The sequence below is a fragment of the Salvelinus sp. IW2-2015 genome, linkage group LG27 (assembly GCF_002910315.2).
Source record: "Salvelinus sp. IW2-2015 linkage group LG27, ASM291031v2, whole genome shotgun sequence".
In the NCBI taxonomy this organism is placed as follows: Eukaryota; Metazoa; Chordata; class Actinopteri; order Salmoniformes; family Salmonidae; genus Salvelinus; species Salvelinus sp. IW2-2015.
In genome coordinates, this window is record NC_036867.1 from 36304827 (window position 1) to 36329357 (window position 24531).

At 42.0% G+C, this 24531-nt stretch overlaps 1 long non-coding RNA gene across 1 annotated transcript; it reads left to right on the forward strand.

Annotated features, from left to right (window-relative positions):
- Positions 1-814: 814 nt before the first annotated feature.
- LOC139023179 (uncharacterized) lies at positions 815-24237 on the forward strand. Its single transcript, XR_011474323.1, has 3 exons — positions 815-1052; positions 22840-23033; positions 23771-24237. It is a non-coding gene; the product is annotated as an uncharacterized lncRNA (long non-coding RNA).
- The last annotated feature ends 294 nt before the right edge of the window (positions 24238-24531 follow it).

Below are 24531 nucleotides of genomic sequence, written 5' to 3' on the forward strand. Positions count from 1 at the left end.
CGGAGCCAGTGCCTGTTTTCTTTGCAACTTGCAGTTACTCTCTGTGGTTCTAAATCAATAGTTGTTTAGGAGTCCGACAATGTCAGAAACATGAACTTGCTTGACCATGCTGTAGGTCATGTAACTGTTTGTTACATGCAATATATTTTGTGGACTTCACTGGACAGATGTTGCTCTCTGGTTATGTGATGAAACAAATACCTGGTTGAATTTATTCTGCCACTGTGTCTTCTTAGGCCTGTCATGATGTTGCTTGCTTGGGTACTGCAAACCCCATCCCCCTCTCCCTGCCTCTCCCTTTCCACCACAACCCATGCGGTGATCACAGAGAGATGTCGTAAATTCCTGAGAATCTCCCCACCACAAACAGTATTAGACAGAGGGTAAACTTTCAGGACAAAGGAATTCTCTTCCACCTCACAGAACTTGGGGTACGAACATATTTCATATTCCTGCAAAAGTATGAAAGATCGGTGGACAGTCCAGCTATGAACCGGTCCATTTGTCACCACGTGGGAAACTCACGTGAGACTGTGGGACCACATTACCATACCGCTGTTTATATAATAACCTCAAATATGAGGTTTACATCTGTTTGTTGTATAAAATGAATGAGTGAGTATGATACTGTTTGTATAATTGTGTAATAGGATTTTGGACTGTTTAATTAAGAAAAATAGAAATACCTTTTTGATTTGAACTAAATCCAAGGACCGCCCTGAGCCCAGTATGGGTCAGAGACCATGGGACCACCCCTCTCTGCTATCTGAATAAAAGCCAACTCTTAAGAAATTACCCCAGACCATGTTTATCCTCCAAGGAGGAGAACGAAGGTTGAGTAGAATTACTTTCTATACCACGTGGTTAAAACTCTTATACGAATCATAACAAGTCTTTGATATTAATTACTAGTCTGCAGCTAGGAATTCGGTATCATTGAACGCGAAGAAAGACAACCGCCGAAACATCCATTCTATAACGAATGACACTCTGAACAATCCACAACCAAAACGAACTTCTCTCCAACGACCAAGGCGACACACACACTGAACGTAACTATATATATATTGATTGCAATTGTTCCCGAATGAGTGAGCGTTCATGTGTAAGGATTAGCATGTCAATTGTTATAATTATGGACTCTGTAGTGAATTCTTAGTCGAACGCAACTTTCCCTTTGTCTAACGCCGCCATGCCGGTTTAGGCGCACTAGGGCATATTTTCTCCTATCATTTCATGTAACTATTTAAGTTTGTTTGTTTGTTTATGCATTTCTGTGAATTAATTAGTTAGTAATAAATAAATGATTTAAGACAATTGATGTATGGATGACTCATAGTGAAGACTGGGTTCGTGCAGATCAACGATTTACGACGTTTGGAATGAGACTGACGTAAGGTAGAGTAAATAAATCATTAATTAGAAGACCATTGATCAGATATGAAAATATCTGAAAGGTTATATTGGGAAATTATAACTTTGTAATATAATAACTTTCCCTGGTGCCCTGAATTCATAGTTAATTAATTACGTTATTACTCAAGTGATCGCGTAATCCCTAATTACAGGAATCTATGATAAAAACTATAAGTCTTCAATTTAACGATCGCAAAGACACGACAGGCCTATATATCACAGTGTCAAGGCATATGAACTAGCAGGTTATAGAGCAAACAAAGCAATTATCACAACACATACAGCAGGTTGTAATATGGCTTTTTTATCCTGGCTTGGCTTCCCCAGTGATTTTACCCACGCACTGCTATGGGTATCCACACACCACAAGTTGAAGTCAGAAGTTTACTTACACCTTAGACTAATACATTTATATTCAGTTTTTCACAATTCCTGACATTTAATCCTAGTAAAAATTCCCTGTCTTAGGTCAGTTAGGATCACCACTTTATTTTAAGAATGTGAAATGTCAGAAAAAAAGTAGAGTGTGATTTATTTCAGCTTTTATTTCTTTCATCACATTCCCAGTGGGTCAGAAGTTTACATACACTCAATTAGTATTTGGTAGCATTGACTTTAAATTGTTAACTTGGGTCAAACGTTTTGGGTAGCCTCCCACAAACTTCCCACAATAAGTTGGGTGAATTTTGGCCCATTCCTCCTGACAGAACTGTTGTAACTGAGTCAGGTTTTTAGGCCTACTTGCTCGCACAAGCTTTTTCAGTTCTGCCCACAAATTTTCTTTAGGATTGAGGTCAGGGCTTTGTGATGGCCACTCCAACAACCTTGACTTTGTTGTCCTTAATCCATTTTGCCACAACTTTGGAAGTTTGCTTGTGGTCATTGTCCATTTGGAAGACCCATTTGAGACCAAGCTTTAACTTCYTGACTGATGTCTTGAGATGTTGCTTCAGTATATCCACATAAATGTCTTCCTCATGGTGCCGTCTATTTTGTGATGTGCACCGGTCACTCCTGATGCTGCCACCCCAATGATGCTGCCACCCCCGTGCTTCACGGTTGGGATTGTGTTCTTTGGCTTGCAAGCCTCCCCCGATGGTCATTATGGCCAAACAGTTCTATTTTTGTTTCATCAGACCAGAGGACATTTCTCAGAAATGTACGATCTTTGTCACCATGTGCAGTTGCAAACCGTAGTGTGGCTTTTTTATGGCGGTTTTGGAGCAGTGGCTTCTTCCTTGCTGAGTGGCCTTTCAGGTTACGTCGATAAAGGACTTGTTTAACCGTGGATATAGATACCTTTGTACCTGTTTCCTCCAGCATCTTCACAAGGTCCTTTGCTGTTGATCTGGGATTGATTTGCACTTTTCGCACAAAAGTATGTTCATCTCGAGGAGACAGAACGTGTCTCCTTCCTGAGCGGTATGACGGCTGAGTGGTCCCATGGTGTTTATACTTGCGTACCATTGTTTATACAGATGATCGTGGTACCTTCAGGCGTTTGTAAATTGCTCCCAAGGATGAACCAGACTTGTGGAGGTCTACATTTTGTATCTGAGGTCTTGGCTGATTTCTTTTGATTTTCCCATGATGTCAAGCAAAGAGGCACTGAGTTTGAAGGTAGGCYTTGAAATACATCCACAGGTACACCTCCAATTGACTCAAATGATGTCAATTAGCCTATCAGAAGCTTCTAAAGCCATGACATCATTTTCAATTTCTATTCTACTGCCCTCTGCCACTACGCAAATGCAATGATATGCATGCACTGCTTTATTATACAGGTGTAATCCGTTCCGGTACCTCAGAGCCCCCACAGATCACCCCACCTCTCATACTCACTTTGTCACCTCACGATTTACAACTTGAGCACTGTCAACAATCAATTTGACAGAGCTTGAAGAATTTAGAAAATAATAATCTTGCACAATCCAGGTGTGGAAAGCTCTTAGAGAATTACCCAGAAAGACTCACAGCTGTCATCGCTGACAAAGGTGCTTCTACAAAGTATTGACTCAGGGGTGTGAAAACTTGTGTAAATTATATATTTCCGCATTTAATTTTCAATAAATAAGCAAAAATGTCTAAAAACGTGTTTTCACCTTGTCATTATGGGGTATTGTGTGTAGATGAGGTGAGAAATACACCAATTTAATCCATTTTGAATTTAAGCTGTAACACAACAAAATTTGGTCAAGGGGTATGAATACTTTCTGAAGGCACTGTATAGTCTTGTGTGGGTCTCTCATATCATCAAACCCATTCCCTTTAAAAGCTATGGGGCAATAGCTTCAGATCCTATAGCCTAGTAATGAAAGTAAGTAGATTAGATTGTAAAATCAGATATGGAGGATGAATCATGTTGAGTTTATGGCTCTGCCATTGAGCTCAAATAGAGTAGTGGCAATTTCTCAAATATACCAGTTGGAGCATTATTGGTTTTGTGGAATGCATTTCCCCCCTTGAGAGGGGAGCTATTCTAGCTACCTGGTTGGTGCAATACCTTACTGCTATTCTTTCAAGTGGCAGAAAAGGAATCTAGGGACAGCATCCAGTGAGAGTAGGAACCAGCAGAGCTTAAGCCTTTAAAGCATGGCCAAYCTTGAAGCTCCCCAGCTTTCCCTTTGASGTAGGAATTTCASAGGCTGTTATGACGCTTGGCCATTCTCCCGAACGCTCTYCTGTCAGCGGCTGAAGCCATCTACTGATCACGGGCWATGAGGAACTCTTATGATCTGTCACTAGCAACGATCTATTGTTATCTGCTATCTAGCAACCCCCATCTCTCTTTCTGTTCGCCGCTCATGTCTCTTTCCTTTTAATAGGCTGGATGTACTTAACCCTGGCAGGGCGAGCTCTGTGACTCTGTAACAGWAGCACGGAGCCCCCRTTGCKTCTTAATGTAGCCAGACATCACAGGCTACAGTCGCACCATCAATAATGAACCTCATGTTGGAGTGGGGATGGAGCCTCTGCAGGGGCTCCAGTGGGCAAATGATTCATCCCTCAGACCGCCGCTGATCATTAGGTGGGCCTATGTGGCTAATGATGGCTCTCCCTGGCTCTTTCTCCCTTTCATTAAACCAGTACCTGTGCATGTACCTTCGTTTCGACACTCACCAGCCCCCTTTCTCACTCAGCTCTCACTCTTTCTCTGGCTGCCACATCCACCACGGTGGTGGCGGTCTCTGCTCCAGCTCTCCCTTTGGCCCTGTTCCCCTGTGTTATTGATGGAGCTCTACTGAGACCTCTGTGTGACTAATACAGGGCAATCCTGTGTGACCAATAAAAAGAGCCCGGAGACTGACAGGGCCCACACACTCACTGATTTATTGCGAGAAGTCCCCAGTCTCCTTAATTACTTTTCTCTTCTCCCCCTCTCTCTATTCTCTCTCTCCTCCCTCTATTCTTCTAGGTGCTGCTGGGACTGTTTGTCCGGTATTCCAGAGAGGAACATGATAAAGAAGTAATCCAGTGGGGATCCGAGGGATAGATACTGTAGATCAGATAGCAATGATGTAGAGGATGGTTTCAAGTCGCAGAAAACCCAGCTGTTATCTGGTGAAGTGGGGTTCTTGAACAGAGACACTGAGACACATTTCAGAGATAAAAAAGTTGGGTATATGAGGGCCAGGGTACTTGGTTGTGGAAAACTGCCCAACCTGAAACTGTGAGACATTTCAGATATACAGAAGTCTGGCAAAGGAGAGAAAGGGTACTTAGTGGCAGAAAACATCCAAAACTGAAACCATCAGACAGATGGGTATTCGGGAATGACTCAGGTGTTGGCATGGAAAGAGATCTCACTAYTTGCCAGGTGGCCGGGCTAAGGAAGGTTAAATAGTCTATGTCATGGTGGAGTTCTACTGCCATTGTTTATGATGTTACAGGGGCAGAGGTGAGTGTGCATTAAGGATTCATAAGGACAAAAGGTTGAGATCCTGTGGCAAAGCTGCACTCTAATATCATTGTAAAACACTTGACAGTCCCGAACAGTGTTTTTGTTACTGAAATGGACCTGAGCTTATGTCCCCTGTGCGTTATGAAGTATATATCAGTATATTAAGTACATTGTTTCTGATRAAGAGGAGTTTTAATTGCAAACAGTATGAAAGGTCAGTCAGTAGTGTTACATTTTGAGTATTCATATACCATATGGCAGGGATTGGCAACTTTTTTAGGAACTCAGTTGGGGTTTCAAYTTACTGTTGCTGGTTAGAAAAGTAGAAAACACAAGGTGGCCCCTCATGAGTTCAGATKTTTTGTGACCCCTACCCCCATCAAAGTTTCCCATCTCTGCGGTCTAAAAAAGGAAACTTTGCAGTGGTTGTTGATGTAATCTAGGCTCAAGTCTATGATCCTCATGTGCTATGCATTTGCAATGGAATAGCACAATTCATGATCATTGATTTCTATTCTGTAATTCCTCTCATCTTGATGCTTTCATTAAAATGTTACTGATGTTTTAATCAAGCAATTCATTGGAGTACATTCATCAGGTACCAAGGTAAGACCCAAGTKCAGGCTGTGTGAAGTAACAATGTTTATTGTAACAACAGGGGCAGGCAAACGACAGGTCAAGGCAGGCAGGGGTCGATAATCCAGAGTAGGTACAGGACGACAGGCAGGCTCAGGGTCAGGTCAGGCAGAGGTCGGTAATCCAGAGTTGGAGCAAAGGTACAGGACGGCAGGCAGGCTCAGGCTCAGGGTCAGGGACAGGCAGAGTGGTCAGGCGGGCGGGTACAGGGTCAGGACAGGCAAGGGTCAAAAACCAGGAGGACGAGAAAAGAGAAACTGAAAAAAGCAGGCGCTGAGACACAACGCTGGTAGGATTGAACAAACAAGGTGAGCTGGCCACAGACAGACAGAAAACACAGGTATAAATACAGAGGGGATAGTGTGGTAGACACCTGGAGGGGGGTGGAGACAATCACAAAGACAGGTGAAACAGATCAGGGCGTGACAAATTTAGCATACAGTGGCTTGCGAAAGTATTCACCCCCATGGCTATTTTTCTATTTTGTTGCCTTACAACCTGGAATTAAAATAGATTTTTGGGGGGTTTGTATCATTTGATTTACACAACATGCCTGCCACTTTGAAGATGCAAAATATTTTTTGTGAAACAAACAAGAAATTAAACCAAAAAAATGAAAACTTGACCGTACATAACTATCCCCCCCCAAAGTCAATACTTTGTAGAGCCACCTTTTGCAGCAATTACAGCTGAAAGTCTCTTGGAGTATGTCTCTATAAGCTTGGCACATCTAGCCACTGGGATTTTTGCCCATTCTTCAAGGCAAAACTGCTCCAGCTCCTTCAAGTTGGATGGGTTCCGCTGGTGTACAACAATTTTTAAGTCATACCACAGATTCTCAATTGGATTGAGGTCTGGGCTTTGACTAGGCCATTCCAAGACATTTAAATGTTTCCCCTTAAACCAGTCGAGTGTTGCATTAGCAGTATGCTTAGGGTCATTGTCCTGCTGGAATGGTGAACTTCTCTCCCAGTCTCAAATCTCTGGAAGACTGTAACAGGTTTCCCTCAAGAATTTCACTGTATTTAGCGCCATCCATCATTCCTTCAGTTCTGACCAGTTTCCCAGTCCCTGCCGATGAAAAACATCCCCACAGCATGATGGGTTTGCGCCAGACATGGCGTTTTCCTTGATGGCCAAAAAGTTCAATTTACGTCTCATCTGACTAGAGTACCTTCTTCCATATGTTTGGGGAGTCTCCCACATGGCGTTTGGCAAACATCAAACGTGTTTTCTTTTTTTTTCTTTAAGCAATGGCTTTTTTCTGGCCACTCTTCCATAAAGCCCAGCTCTGTGGAGTGTACAGTTTCATGTGGTCCTATGGACAGATACTCCCATCTCTGCTGTGGAGCTTTGCAGCTCCTTCAGGGTTAACTTTGGTCTCTTTGTTGCCTCTCGGATTAATGCCCTCCTTGCCTGGTCTGTGAGTTTTGGTGGGTGGCCCTCTCTTGGCAGGTACCAGGGTTTGTTGTGGTGCCATATTCTTTCCATTGTTTCATTAATGGATTTCATGGTGCTCCGTGTGATATTCAAAGTTTTTTATAATGTTTTATAACCCAACTCGGATCTGTACTTCTCCCCAACTCTTCCCCTGACCTGTTTGGAGAGCTCCTTGKTCTTCATGGTGTCGCTTACTTGATGGTGCCCTTGCTTAGTGGTGTTGTAGACTCTGGGGCCTTTCAGAACAGGTATATACTGTACAGTTGAAGTCGGAAGTTTACATTCACTTAGGTTGGAGTCATTAAAACTCGTTTTTCAACCTCTTTTCAAATTTCTTGTTAAACAAACTATCGTTTTGGCAAGTCGGTTTGGACCTCTACTTTGTGCCGCTTGCTTGGTGGTGCCCCTTGCTTATTGGTGTTTCAGACTGTGGCGGATGAATCAGAATTAGTTGGGTAACATAGATAATTAAGATGTTTTATTTGCATAATATGCTTGTGTGAGATGCTTGTCATTAGAATGTATCCTTTTGGACTATAGTGTTGGCAATTGCACTTTTCCCTCAGCTAGGGCTCAGTCACTTAGGGCCCAGAGAGGGGAGAGGTCAGGCTTGTCTTTCACATGTCCCTGGTGGTATGCAGAATATCAGAAAGGGAAGAGGACAGAATGGAACATTGTCTTCATATGTGAATGTGTCTTTACCTATTCTTAAACCATGTGAAGGGATRGCGTGATTAATGGGGAACCAATTACTTGTCTCCACAATGTCTGTGCGCCAGTCACTCCCTMCTTTTCCCATTGGGGGGAGGTGTATGGCAGTGTCTGTAAACATTGTATGTCCTCTCTGATGTTGCACTTATGCTGGGATAGTGTATGACCTAGAGGCTAACTCCCCTCAGTGAGCTTGTCCAGGAGTGGGGTCAAGAGGGGGTTTACTTGAGATGGGAGTATCTAGAGTTAATAATTGATATATGCCATTGGATGAGTTGGTKTTTTTGTACTATGAAGTACCAGSAACGAGATTAGAACCTCGTCTGAGGGACCAAACTGAACGATAATTTATAGCGAATGTTATCTGGCTAAGGGATTCTCCTTTCTCAAGAAAAATTATTTCTTTGTGAACTGTTCCTAAGATCTGTGTTTCGTCAGTGTAAGTTGAGAGGGGTGTATCTTGGCTATAAAAGATTTTTGTACTTTTCTGTTGGTACTTTTCAATGGTTCATTAGAGATATTGCATCATTGAAAGTCAAAAAAGCTATTGCAAAGCTCTTATTAAAAATRTGTAGTTTAAGTATAACTCTGACTGGTGTGTGAAGTTTGTAACTCTCCTCATTTGGTAAAGCAGAAAAATGCCACCACAAGGCTCTGGGGCCTTTCAGAACAGGTATAGACAGTATATATACTGAGATCATATGACAGATCATGTGACACTTAAATAAGGCCCACCTGTGTGCAAACTAACTAATTATGTGACTCCTGAAGGTAATTGGTTGCACCAGATCTTATTTAGAGGCTTCATAGAAAAGGGGGTGAATACATATGCACGCACCACTCCGTTTTAGATTCTTTTGAATTTTTCAAAACATGTTTTTTTATTTTATTTCACTATACCAATCTGAACTATTTTGTGTATGTCCGTTACAAGAAATCCAAATARAAATCTATTTAAATTGCAGGTTGTAATGCAACAAAATAGGAAAAACGCCAAGGAGAATGAAACCTTTTGCAAGGCACTGTATCTAAAATCATGTCATTATGATACAAATGTCAACAAAGTCTAACATGACGTGATAATGATCTATGCTTCGGTTAAGCTACACTGTAAAATAAATCCTGTTGTTCTTACGGTAACTTACTGGCAAGCCAGTTGCCTGTAACGTTACCATAAAAAAGGAACAGTATAAACTATTGTAATGTACTGTTAAACCAATGTTTTTTGGAATTTATTATAACATATTGTACGTTTTTTACAGTAATTTACATAGCTGGCTGCCAGTAAATTACTGTAAAAACGACTCTTTTTTTTTTACAGTGTACAGCAGACATATTCAATGGGCTGTGGCTAAATAAATTGTTAACCTATATCATTACTTCCTTGTTCAACCATCCTTTGCAATTGAACCATTTTCTTACACGAACAAAAATATATTGTTCTCCACTCAAAGCCTCTGGTCACAACTGGCAAACACACTGATGCTAGACATGAGGTAGGACCATGGTACTGTTATCCTCTAATATTAGAGACTCCTCGAGGCAGTCTGCATTGGTAGAACTGTATATAGACAGTCATAAGATCTCGTACAGAATCCCTGGGAGCAGCTGCACTCAAACATCATAAAGCCAACCAGACAACCAGAAGTCAACTGCTTTGGGCTGTGACACATGTACATTTACATACACCATAAACCCCAACGCTGCCATTGAAACAAAAGAGAAGCAGTGTTCTTTAATTAAATAGCATAGTGTATCTGAGTGTGTCTTTGTTTTTCCCCACGCAGAGTGAAAGATGGTGAGTCAGAAGTGTAGTGTAGGAAATGCTTTGTTGCCCTGTTAACATACAGAGATGAAGAAGAAATGATGTCACAATATCCTTTCCTCACATACAGTGCCTTGCAAAAGTTTTCATACCCCTTGGTGTTTTTCCTATTTTGTTGCATTACAACCTGTAAATTAAATCGATTTTTATTTGGATTTCATGTAATGGGCAGACACAAAATAGTCCAAATTGGTGAAGTGAAATGMAAAAAAATTACTTATTTMAAAMAAATCTAAAAAATCTAAAAAGGAAAAGGGATGCGTGCATATGTATTCATCCACCTTTCCATGAAGCCTCTAAATAAGATCTTGTGCAACCAAATACCTTCTGAAGTAACATAATTAGTTAAGAAAAGTCCACCTGTGTGCAATCTAAGTGTCACATGATCTGTCACATGATCTCAGATGTGTGTATATACAGTGGAAGTCAAAAGTTTACATACATCTTAGTCAAATAAATTTAAACTAAATTTTTCACAATTCCCGACATGTAATCCTAGTAAAAAAKTCCCTATCTTAGGTCAGTTAGGATCACCACTTCATTTTAACAATGTGAAATGTCAGAATAATAGTAGAGAATTATTTATTTCAGCTTTTAGTTCTTTCATCACATTCCCAGTGGGTCAGAAGTTTACATACACTCAATTAGTATTTGGTAGCATTGTCTTTAAATTGTTTAACGTGGGTCAAACATTTCGGGTAGCCTTCCACAAGCTTCCCACAATAAGTTGGGTGAATGTTGACCCATTCCTCCTGACCGAGCTGTTGTAACTGAGTCAGGTTTGTAGGCCTCCTTGCTTGCACACGATTTTTCAGTTCTGCCCACAAATTGTCTATGGGATTGAGGTCAGGGCTTTGTGATTGCCACTCCAATACCTTGACTTTATTGTCCTTAATCCATGTTGCCAGAACTTTGGAAGTATGCTTGGGGTCATTGTCCATTTGGAAGACCCATTTGTGACCAAGCGTTAACTTCCTGACTGATGTCTTGAGATGTTGCTTCAATATATCCACATCATTTTCCTGCCTCATGATGCCATCTATGTTGTGAAGTGCACCAGTCAAAGCACCCCCACAACATGATGCTGCCACCCCGTGCTTCACAGTTGGAATGGTGTTCTTCGGCTTGTAAGCCTCCCCATTTTCCTCCAAACATAATGAAGGTCTTAATGGCCAAACAGTTCAATTTTTGTTTCATCAGACCAGAGGACATTTCTCCAAAAAGTATGATCTTTGTCCCCATGTGCAGTTGCAAATCGTAGTCTGGCTTTTTATGGCAGTTTTGTAGCAGTGGCTTCTTCCTTGCTGAGCAGCCTTTCAGGTTGTGTCGATATAAGACTCGTTTGACCGTGGATATACAGTAGATACTTTTGTACCTGTTTCCTCCAGCATCTTCACAGGGTCCTTTGCTGTTCTTCTGGGATTGATTTGCACTTTTCGCACCAAAGTACGTTCATCTCTAGGAGACAGAACGTGTCTCCTTCCTGAGCGGTATGACGGCTGCGTGGTCCCATGGTGTTTATACTTGCGTACTATTGTTTGTACAGATGAACGTGGTACCTTTAGGTGTTTGGAAATTGCTCCCAAGGATGAACCAGAGTTTTGGAGGTCTACAATTTTTTTTCAGAGGTTTTGGCCGATTTCTTTTGATTTTCCCATGATGTCAATCAAAGAGGCACTGAGTTTGAAGGTAGGCCTTGAAATACATCCACAGGTACACCTCCAATTGACTCAAATGATGTCAATTAGCCTATTAGCCTATGTCATGGCTTCTAAAGCCACAGTCAACTTAGTGTATGTACATTTCTGACACACTGGAATTGTGATACAGTGAATTACAAGTGAAATAATCTGTCTGTAAACAATTGTTGGATAAATKAATTGTGTCATGCACAAAGTAGATGTCCTAACCGACTTGACAAAACAATATAGTTTGTTAACAAGAAATTTGAGGAAAGGTTGAAAAACGAGTTTTTCACCTAAGCAAATGTAAACTTCCGACTTCAACTGTTTATACCTGTTCTGAAAGGCCCCATACAACGCCACTAAGCAAAGGCACCATCAAGCAAGTGGCACCATGTAGACCAAGGAGCTCTCCAAACAGGTCAGGGATAATGTTGTGGAGAGGTACAGATCAGAGTTGGGTTCTTACAAAAATTCATTTTTTTYCCCCAAAACTTTGAATATCACACGGAACACCATTAAGTCCTTAATAAAAAAATTGAAAGAATACGGCACCACAACAAACCTGCCAAGAGAGGGCCACCCACCAAAACTCATGGACCAGGCAAGGAGGGCATTAATCAGAGAGGCAACAAAGAGACCAAAGATAACCCTGAAGGAGCTGCAAAGCTCCACAGCGGAGATGGGAGTATCTGTCCATAGGACCACATTAAACTGTACATTCCACAGAGCTGGGCTTTATGGAAGAGTGGCTAGAAAAAGGCCATTGCTTAAAGAAAAAATAAGGAAACACGTTTGGTGTTTGCCGAAAGCCATGTGGGAGACTCCCCAAACATATGGAAGAAGGTACTCTCGTCAGATGAGACGTAAATTGAACTTTATGGCCATCAAGGAAAACGCCATGTTCGGCGCAAACCCAACACATCTCAACACCCCAAGTTTTTCATCGGCAGGGACTGGGAAACTGCTCAGAACTGAAGGAATGATGGATGGTGCTAAATACAGGGAAATTCTTGAGGGAAACCTGTTACAGTCTTCCAGAGATTTGAGACTGAGACGGAGATTCACCATTCCAGCAGGACAATGACCTTATGCATACTGCTATTGTAAAACTCGAGTGGTTTAAGGGGAAACATTAAAATGTATTGGAATGGCCTAGTCAAAGCCCAGACCTCAATCCAATTGAGAATCTGTGGTATGACTTAAAGATTTTTGTAAACCAGCAGAACCCATCCAACTTGAAGGAGCTGGAGCAGTTTTGCCTTGAAGAATGGGCAAAAATCACAGTGGCTAGATGTGCCAAGCTTATAGAGACATACCCCAAGAGACTTGCAGCTTTAATTGCTGCAAAAGGTGGCTCTACAAATTATTGACTTTGGGGGGGTGAATAGTTATGCACGGTGAAGTTTTCCGTTTCATTTCTTGTTTGTTTCACATAAAAAAATATTTTGCATCTTCAAAGTGGTAGGCATGATGTGTAAATCAATTGATACAAACCCCCCCAAAATCTATTTTAATTCCAGGTTGTAAGGCAACAAAATAGGAAAATAGCCAAAGGGGTGAATACTTCCGCAAGCCACTGTATGTGGATAAAATGGCCCTGAGAAAAATGTGATGTGTCGTGCTGTCTAGAATAATTGCACTTTTAATGGCACTCTTTTGTTATGAGCAGTGGTGATGAAAATTTCTTTGACTGTCCACAGGAAATTGAAACGGAGGTTTGGGTCATTCAAATGCCTCCAAAATGTTTGTACTCATCACTGCATTCCCTGTCAGAAGGTTGGTTGGCCCTCTTTGATGTCATTGCTATGTTATTATTTATGAAGCCCTTTTACTGATTTACATTTAAGTCATTTAGCAGACGCTCTTATCCAGAGCGACTTACAAATTGGTGCATTCACCTTATGATATCCAGTGGAACAACCACTTTACAATAGTGCATCTAACTCTTCTAAGGGGGGGGGGGTTAGAAGGATTACTTTGTCCTATCCTAGGTATTCCTTAAAGAGGTGGGGTTTCAGGTGTCTCCGGAAGGTGGTGATTGACTCCGCTGACCTGGCGTCAGCGGAGTCAATCACCACAATAAATGTGTTTGTTTTTTAGGACCATGTTTTTCTTTCTGCTTGCATTTATATTTTGATGTGTGTATTTTCTGTGATTCAGGGCTCATCTGTAAAACATATCTTGGTCTCAGTATGACTCCCAATAAAATAAAGGTTAAATAAAATACAAGTATTAAAAATACATACACACAATGAGGTTAGAGGGTTTGGAGTACAGGGTCAGTCAAGGTACCGGGCCCCTGGATGAATTAAAGGGGTTAAGTGTCTTGCTCAAGGGCACTGTGGCAGTTGATGGTATCCGGTATTTAATACCAACCACCATCGTGGCTGTTGTCTCAGATGTCTGTTTACTGACATTCACACGCACTGGTGTTTGGACTGTGTGTGGACAGTAAAGGAGATTAATTAGTTGATGTTTCTTCATGGTGTGTACACCATGGGAAACACAATGTCCCATGTGGATTCCACAAGTGTTAACCCTCTATGCCATCACCGATGGTCTGATAACTAATTAATTTGAAGAAGTAGAGCGCAGCCGTCTCCACTGTGGTCCTATCAAATTGGGCCAGATTTGGCCAGACTACTCCGTCACATCAACAGTAGGTTTGCACCTTTTTTCTAATAGTCTATTATCTACAGTACACTGAACAAAAACATAACTGCAACATGCAACAATTTCAACAATTCTACTGAGTTATAGTTCATATAAGGAAATCAGCCAATTGGAATAAATTCATTAGGCCCTAATCTATGGATTTCACATGACTGGGAATACAGATATGCATCCGTTAGTCACAGATACCTTAAAAAAAGAGAGAGGGGCATACATCAGAAAACCAGTCAGTATCTTGTGTGACCAACATTTGCCTCATGCAGTGCGACACATCTCCTTCGCATAGAGTTGATCAGGCTGTTGAATGTTGTCCAAATCATCTTCAATGGCTGTGGGAAGTTGCAGGATATTGGCCGGAACTGGAAGACGCTGTCGTACACGTCATTCCAGAGCATCCCAAACGTGCTCAATGGGTAACATGTCTGGTGAGTACGCAGGCCATGGAAGAACTGGGAGATTTTCAGCTTCCAGGAATTGTGTACAGATCCTTGCGATATGGGGCAGTGCATTATCATGCTGGAACATTTGATGATGGCAGCGGATGAATGGCGCGATAATGGGTCTCAGGATCTCGTCGCGGTGTCTCTGTGCATTAAAATTGCCATCGATAAAATGCAATTGTGTTCGTTGTCCAAGCTTATGCCTGCTCATACCATAATGCCACTGCAACAATGGGTTACTCTGTTCACAACGTTGACGTCAGCCAACCACTCGCCCACACGATGCCATATATGTGGTGTGCAGTTGTGAGGCTGGTTGGACGTGCTGCCAAATTTTCTAAAATGACGTTGGAGCTGGCTAATGGTACAGAAATGGACACTCAATTATCTGGCAACAGCTCTGGTGGACATTCCTGCAGTGAGCATGCCATTTTCACACTCCCTCAAAACTTGAGACATCCGTGTCATTATGTTGTGTGACAAAACGGAACATTTTAGAGTGGCCTTGTATTGTCCCCAGCACAAGGTTGCCCCCCCCCCCCCTTGGGTTGTGCCGTGGAGGAGATCTTTGTGGGCTATACTTGGCCTTGTCTCGGGATGGTAAGTTGATGATTGGATTGCTTTGGCAAAGTGGGTGGGGTTACATCCTGCCTGTTTGGCTCTGTCTGGGGGTATCATCGGACGGGTCCACAGTGTCTCCCGACCCCTCCTGTCTCAGCCTCCAGTATTTATGTTGCAATAGTTTGTGTCGGCGGACGAGGGTCAGTCTGTTATATCTGGAGTATTTCTCCTGTCTTATCCGATGTCCTGTGGGAATTTAAGTATGCTATCTCTAATTCACTCTCTCTTTCTTTCTCTCTCTCGGAGGACCTGAGCCCTAGGACCTTGCCTCAGGACTATCTGGCCTGATGACTCCTTGCTGTCCCCAGTCCACCTGGTCGTGCTGCTGCTCCAGTTTCAACTGTTCTGTTCAACTGTTCGGCTATGGAACCCTGACCTGTTCACCGGACGTGCTACCTGTCCCAGACCTGCTGTTTTCAACTCTCTAGAGACMGCAGGAGCGGTAGAGATACTCTGAATGATCGGCTGTGAAAAGCCAACTGACATTTACTCCTGAGCTGCTGACCTGTTGCACCCTCCACAACCACTGATTATTATTATTTGACCCTGTTGGTCATCTATTAACATTTGAACATCTTGGCCATGTTCTGTTATAATCTCCAAACGACACAGCCAGAAGAGGACTGGCCACCCCTCATAGCCTGGTTCCTCTCTAGGTTTCTTCCTAGGTTCTGGCCTTTCTAGGGAGTTTTTCCTAGCCACCGTGCTTCTACACCTGCATTGCTTGCTGTTTGGGGTTTTAGGCTGGGTTTCTCTACAGCACTTTGTGACATCAGCTGATGTAAGAAGGGCTTTATAAATAAATTTGATTGATTTATTGAAGGTGCACCCATGTAATGATCACGCCATATAATCAGCTTCTTGATATTCCACACCTGTCAGGTGGATGGATTATCTTAGCAAAGGAGAAATGTTCACTAATGGGGATGTAAACAAATTTGTGGACAACATTTGAGAGACATAAGCTTTTTCTTTGTATGGAACATTTCTGGGATCTTGTAATTCAGCTCATGAAATATGGGACCAATACATTACATGTTGCATTTATATTTTGGTTTCGTGTAGAACCTTAAAATGTTCTTCAGCTTTTTTTGGTTCCAGGTAAAACCATTTTGGGTTCCATGTAGAACCGTTTCCACAGAGGGTTCTACACGGAACACAAAAGGATTTTACATGGAACCAAAAAGGTTCTCCTATGGGGAAACCCTTTTTGAATCCTGTTTTCTAAGAGCGTAAGACAAGACATCCTTTAAAGGCATTTTTTCCCCACCTTCATTGATACAGGTAAGTCAATTAAGAACACATTTTTGTTTACAATGACGATCTGTATAATGCATGCTTTCTTCAGTTCTCTCTTCCATGAATACAACTGTGGCTACTGTTTTTTCTGACCCCCCCCCCTGGCTCCAGGTCTTGTGTCAGCCCACTAGTTTGCTGTTTGACCTTGAGATATGGAGATAAAGATAAAGTTCAAAGAGCAACACGGGGTTGCTCATCAAAGTCTTGGAGTCCGAGTCAAAGCTGCAACGAAGAAGAACGTCTCGGCTCCTTTGAGGTTATGTATGAGAACACAACATCAGATGTGTTAGACATCGAGATTAATTGCATTCATCAATAATGGATTTCCGTTTTGTCAACTGGGAAATGTAGGAAATGCTTTTGTTACTTAACAGACTCCGTTAGAGATTTCTACATACCCATCGGCTATGCAGAAAGACTGTGGAGTTTATTGTGCGAATCCTGCATTACTACCTTGACCCATCATCATCAAAATGACTAAAGAAAATCACAGAATGCCACATCAAAAACTGAGGAGTAGTGAACATTTGTTCTCTCATACTGAACTGCACACAATGTCCCTCATACATCAATCCAAATCATTTCCATGAGAAAACAACCCAATCCTGATCATATGAATTTGAATTTCATAAGCAGTGTTGTGTATTCATGGATACTAAGGGAAATTCCCCAATATTTAAAAAACAACATTGTATAAAATAATGTATCTTTGGCCTCTGTGCTTTGTCATTTTCCTATCATTCGCAAGAGCAGAGAAAGCATCTGAGAGAGCGAAACTGCGCCCCTCTGTCTCTGTATGTGAAGGCTAACTATTTGATATTGTCTGGTCAAAAATWATATTATATTGTTGCCGCCCGTAGCATTGAATACAAGGGAACCCAGCAAGCATTTGGCCTGCCTTGATAAAAGAAACTCAGTGAGCTCAACTGTGAATGGTCCTGGCGCACCAAAATAAAGTGTAAAGGGAAGCCAGTTTGGATTTGGCTTCAGACCAATTACATCACCCCAAAGCCAAATGTTATTTACAGAAAAAAACTTGATGAAATTGTGCTGGAATAGTAGAGGCACGGCCTGTTTTCTTTACGACTAGCGTTATCTCTCCATGGTTGGAAATCAATAGTTGTTTAGTAATCTGAAAATATGAACTCGCTTGACCATGCTGTAGGTCATCTAACTCTTTGTTGCATGTTTTGTGGACTTCACTGGGCAGATGTTGCTCTCCGGTTTTGTGATGAAACAAGGATGTGGTTGAATTTATTCTGCCACTGTGTCTTCTTATTGTCTTGGCCTTAGGCCTATATATCACAGTGTCAAGGCATATGAACCAACATGTTTTAGAACAAACAACGCAATCATCACAACACATAGGTTGTAATATGCCTTTTTTTGGCTTCCCCAGTGATTTGACCTATGCACCGCTACTGTCCATAAGCCAAATCAGTTGGGTGAAATACAGCTGAATTGTTTTGGATTGCATTCTTCTTTGCTGGGCAGACGGTATTGGGCATAGATTACCCAGCCATCCGTCTGTCTGGCTGGCTGGCTGGCTGGCTGGCTGGCTTAACTGCTGCAGCAGAGGGCTGCTCAAGCTTATGCTGGCTCTCTAGACCCGTTGCTCTGTACCAGCGGCACAGTCTGTAGTTGAAATCCGTCTCCAAGCCAAGGAAGGATGAGGGAACGAGAGAAAATGAGACCAAGATTACAGGCTTTCTAATGAAAGTGCAAATGTGTGGAACTTTCGTCGAAATATAATTAATTATATTTGGTAATTGAACGAGCAACTATAGTACATGTGGGATGGTGTGTGCATTTGACACAGGTTTGTAACATGGAGGCTAGACTGTTAAATGTTTGATAGAGTTGGTTCACTTCCCTGAGTTAAATCCACTTTGACATAACCACGGTGTCACCACCAGTTACACAAGGTCTTAGAACCGTCCGTATTTTGACAACGACAGTTGCAATGTCAAATGTTGCCAGAAACTTTCTCGTAGCCCAATTAAGTCCAAAACAAAATGCCTTCGCTGTACCGTATATAGAGCTGGTGTTGTGTCTTTGCTGTTCTTGTGCTGTACAGGCACAGCACAATCCCTCAATCTCCTCGACAGTTACAACATTCATTTAAGTCATGATATGCCTGACCATGCAAAATATTAGACTGCACATTCTTAGCTAGCTATACATTGTTCCTAGACTCTGAAGGTGTCTGTATTGTGTTCATACTCAAATGTAACATTGCATGATTGCATGTTAAATCATAAGTAGAAAGCCTCATAATCACATTTGTAAAATTCATATTGCAACTTCAGGAATCTTTTCTTTTTTGTGTAAGAAAACGTTCTTATGCTCTTTAGTTTTTATGCCTGTAAAACTGGAACACACCCAGTCATATTATGATGGGTTCTGAAATGAATAATTCAAAACATCACAGTGCTCCTTTAATCTGTGGCCAAATTGAGAGTAGCATGTAGCTGATGACTGGGGCAGAGCTGTTATACACCTGTAGCTCCTCTGAGAGGAGAAGTTGAGAGTGAATCTTACACATATCTGACCTACATTTACAGTACAATGTTGGTAAACACAAGCAATGTGATTTGGTCTCACTCCTGTGATTTAACTCTAAAGCATTTATATCTACAGTTCCTGGTTTTAGCACAGTAGGGAAAATGCTCAATAATATATAAACGGCTTTGTCTGTAATCACAAATAGATCATATGGGGGATTGGAAATGATGCAGACAATTACATTGATGGAAGCCACAATCTATCTGCAATATTAAAGCGGATTTACCCCCCAAAAATTCATATAGATAGTAGAGATATATATATATATATATATATATGTATATATACACACACACACACACACACACACACACACACACACACACACACACACACACACACCACACACACACACACCACACACACACACACACACACACACACACCACACACACACACACACACACAACCGGTCAAAAGTTTTAGAACACCTACTCATTCAAGGGGTTTACTTTATTTTGACTATTTTCTAATAGTGAAGACATCAAAACTATGAAATAACACATATGGAATCATGTAGTAACCAAAAAAAAGTGTTAAACAAATCAGAATACATTTTATATTTGAGATTCTTCAAATAGCCACCCTTTGCCTTGATGACAGCTTTGCACACTCTTGGCATTCTCTCAACCAGATTCATGAGGTAGTCACCTGGTTATACAGAAGATAGCCCTATTTGGTAAAAGATCAAGTCCATATTATGATGAGAACAGCTCAAATAAGCAAAGAGAAACAACAGTCCATCATTACCTTCAGACATGAAGGTCAGTCAATACGGAGAATTTCAAGAACTTTTCAAGTTTCTTCATGTGCTATGATGAAACTGGCTCTCTGCAGAGGATAAGTTCATTAGAGTTACCAGCCTCAGAAATTGCAGCCCAAATAAATGCATCACAGAGTTCAAGTAACAGACACATCAGAGGAGACTGTGTAAATCAGGCCTTCATGGTCAAATTGCTGCAAAGAAACCACTACTAAAGGACACCAATAATAAGAAGATACTTGCTTGGGCCAAGAAACATAAGCAATGGACATTAGACCGGTGGAGGAGTCCTTTGTTGTGGAGTCCAAATTGGAGATTTTTGGTTCCGACCGTCGTGTCTTTGTGAGACGCGGTGTGGGTGAACGGATGATCTCCGCATGTATATTTCCCACTCTAAAGCATGGAGGAGGAGGTGTTATTTTTTATATTTTTATTTCACCATTATTTAACCAGGTAGGCAAGTTGAGAACAAGTTCTCATTTACAATTGCGACCTGGCCAAGACAAAGCAAAGCAGTTCGACACATACAATAACACAGAGTTACACATGGAGTAAAACAAACATAATACAGTAGAAAAATAAGTCTATATACAATGTGAGCAAGTGAGGTGAGATAAGGGAGGTGAAGGCAAAAAATTAAAAAAAAAAGGCCATGGTGGCGAAGTAAATACAATATAGCAAGTAAAACACTGGAATGGTTGATTTGCAGTGGAAGAATGTGCAAAGTACAAATAGAAATAATGGGGTGCAAAGGAGCAAAATAAATACAGTAAGTAAATAAATAAATACAGTAGGGAAAGAGGTAGTTGTTTGGGCTAAATTATAGATGGGCTATGTACAGGTGCAGTAATCTGTGAGCTGCTCTGACAGCTGGTGCTTAAAGCTAGTGAGGGAGATAAGTGTTTCCAGTTTCAGAGATTTTTGTAGTTTGTTCCAGTCATTGGCAGCAGAGAACTGGAAGGAGAGGCGGCCAAAGGAAGAATTGGTTTTGGGGGTGACCAGAGAGATATACCTGCTGGAGCGCGTGCTACAGATGGGTGCTGCTATGGTGACCAGCGAGCTGAGATATGGGGGGACTTTACCTAGCAGGGTCTTGTAGATGACCTGGAGCCAGTGGGTTTGGCGACGAGTATGAAGTGAGGGCCAACCAACGAGAGCCAACAGGTCGCAGTGGTGAGTAGTATATGGGGTTTGGTGACAAAACGGATGGCACTGTGATAGACTGCATCCAATTTATTGAGTAGGGTATTGGAGGTTATTTTGTAAATTACATCGCCAAACTCGAGGATTGGTAGGATGGTCAGTTTTACAAGGGTATGTTTGGCAGCATGATTGAAGGATGCTTTGTTGCGGAATAGGAAGCCAATTATAGATTTAACTTTGGATTGGAGATGTTTGATGTGAGTCTGGAAGGAGAGTTTACAGTCTAACCAGACACCTAGGTATTTGTAGTTGTCCACATATTCTAAGTCAGAGCCGTCTAGAGTAGTGATGTTGGACAGGCGGGCAGGTGCAGGCAGCGATCGGTTGAAGAGCATGCATTTAGTTTTACTTGTATTTAAGAGCAATTGGAGGCCACAGAAGGAGAGTTGTATGGCATTGAAGCTCACCTGGAGGGTTGTTAACACAGTGTCCAAAGAAGGGCCAGAGGTATACAGAATGGTGTCGTCTGCGTAGAGGTGGATCAGAGACTCACCAGCAGTAAGAGCGACATCATTGATGTATACAGAAAAGAGAGTCGGCCGAGAATTCAACCTTGTGGCAGCCCTATAGAGACTGCCAGAGGCCCGGACAACAGACCCTCCGATTTGACACACTGAACTCTATCAGAGAAGTAGTTGGTGAACCAGGCGAGGTAATCATTTGAGAAGCCAAGGCTATCGAGTCTGCCGATGAGGATGTGGTGATTGACAGAGTCGAAAGCCTTGGCCAGGTCAATGAATACGGCTGCACTTAACCGATGGCGGTTAAGATATCGTTTAGGACCTTGAGCATGGCTGAGGTGCACCCATGACCAGCTCTGAAACCAGATTGCATAGCGGAGAAGGTATGGTGGGATTCGAAATGGCCGGTAATCTGTTTGTTGACTTGGCTTTCGAAGACCTTAGAAATGCAGGGTAGGATAGATATAGGTCTGTAGCAGTTTGGGTCAAGAGTGTCCCCCCCTTTGAAGAGGGGGATGACCGCAGCTGCTTTCCAATCTTTGGGDATCTCAGACGACACGAAAGAGAGGTTGAACAGGCTAGTAATAGGGGTGGCAACAATTTCAGCAGATCATTTTAGAAAGAAAGGGTCCAGATTATCTAGCCCGGCTGATTTGTAGGGGTCCAGATTTTGCAGCTCTATCAGAACATCAGCTGACTGGATTTGGGAGAAGGAGAAATGGGGAAGGCTTGGGCGAGTAGCTGTGGGGGGTACAGTGCTGTTGACCGGGGTAGGGGTAGCCAGGTGGAAAGCATGGCCAGCCGTAGAAAAATGCTTATTGAAATTCTCAATTATAGTGGATTTRTCRGTGGTGACAGTGTTTCCTATCTTCAGTGCAGTKGGMAGCTGGGAGGAGGTGTTCTTATTCTCCATRKACTTTACAGTGYYCCAGAACTTTTTTGARTTTGTGTTGCAGGAAGCAAATTTCTGCTTGAAAAAGCTAGCCTTGGCTTTTCTAACTGCCTGTGTATATTGGTTTCTAGCTTCCCTGAAAAGTTGCATATCACGGGGTTATGGTGTGGGGGTGCATTGCTGGTGACACTATCTGTGATTTATTTAGAATTCAAGGCTTACTTAACCAGCATGGCTACCACAGCATTGTGCAGCGATACGCCATCCCATCTGGTTTGGGCTTAGTGGGACTATCATTTGTTTTTCAGGCTGTGTAAGTGCTATTTTACCAAGAAGCAGAGTGATCGAGTGCTGCATCAGATGACCTGGCCTCCAAAATCACCCGACCTCAACCAAATTGAGATGGTTTGGGATGAGTCGGACTGCAGAGTGAAGGAAAAACAGCCAACAAGTCCTCAGCACATGTGGGAACTCCTTCAAGACTGTTGGAAAAACAATCCAGGTGAAGCTGGTTGAGAGAATGCCGAGAGTGTGCAAAGCTGTCATCAAGGGACAGGGTGGCTATTTGAAGAATCTCAAATATAAAATATTTTTTGATTTGTTTAACACTGTTTTGGTTACTACATGATTGCATGTGTTATTTCATAGTTAATGATTGCATGTGTTATTTCATAGTTTTGATGTCTTCACTATAATTCTACAAAGTAGAAAATAGTAAAAATAAAGAAAAACCCTTGGATGAGTAGGTGTTCTAGAACTTTTGACCGGTTGTGTACTGTAAAGATAGATAGATATTGTAAATGTCATGTAATGGATATTATCTATTATCCATTATGTACTGTACATTATGTACATATTGCGATGTTAGCTTTTTAAATGTAAGAAAAGGAAGTAGATATTTACATGTATCTGTACAATTGTACATTAACAAGGCACCACACTGCATAAGTCAGTAAAGTGTATCGTAATCATTAAATTAGACTGATGTTACCCCTCTAAAAAGTAAACAATGGAAGCCTTTACTGCTTCTCAAAACCATAACATATTTTTTTCTCCTTTTCATTTTCTTTCCTGATAACCACTCAGATGCATTGTGGTATGTGGCACAGTCAACTGTATGCCACCTTTCAAATATGCAAACCACATGACATAACTACCTGTGTTCTCTAGACAACAGAACTAGGAGGGCTGACAGCTGTAGTGTTTTAACAACAAAGCGTGTGTCCTTGTGTTTCCCAGCATTACACTGGGGTGGTGTGAGACGAGGGCAGACACATACACACACCGCCATGCCAGGTGTCTGATTGATGGCACTCCTCGTCAGGTTGCAGCTTGGTCGGGACAGATTGGCACAGCGGCGACCTGGCATGTCCGACGCCGAGCACTAGGCCCCGGTGCTTTGCCGTTCGGCAAGGCAGCGCCGCTATCCGAAGGTTCCGGAAGGGGGGGGTGAGAGACACATGACCTACACGCCGTATCTGTGTCACTCGCTGCCAAGCAACGTTTAAACTCACCAGGGTGTCGTGGTGAACACGTGGATGGATGGATGGATGCACAGGCTGTCAATATTTCATTCAGTCACAGTAAAGGACTTTAAGACCCACATTTTACTACAGTGTCTTAACATACTGTATTTACACAAAACAGCAATTAAGKACATAATTACCCAGTATATTCAAAGAGCCAAATAAAATCACACTAATCAACATGCTTCTTATTCTTTGTTAGAGGATATTAACACAATCGTTTTTATTCATACATACCATATAAAGGTTTAACAATGGAACAAAAGAAGTAACTGCCACATTGTGTCGGAGAGCACAGAGCCAGAACAGTGGAAGTAGCGCGTGTACTGTGGAGTTAATAAAGCATGTGCCACAGCAACCTGGGAATGTGAACAGATGATCCCCAAGGTGCTTTTCAGAGAGGAAATACATTGCTGCCTCCAGCAGATTCTGAAGTCCCCTCGGGGCCCCAGCACACACCACAGAGGTTGTCAC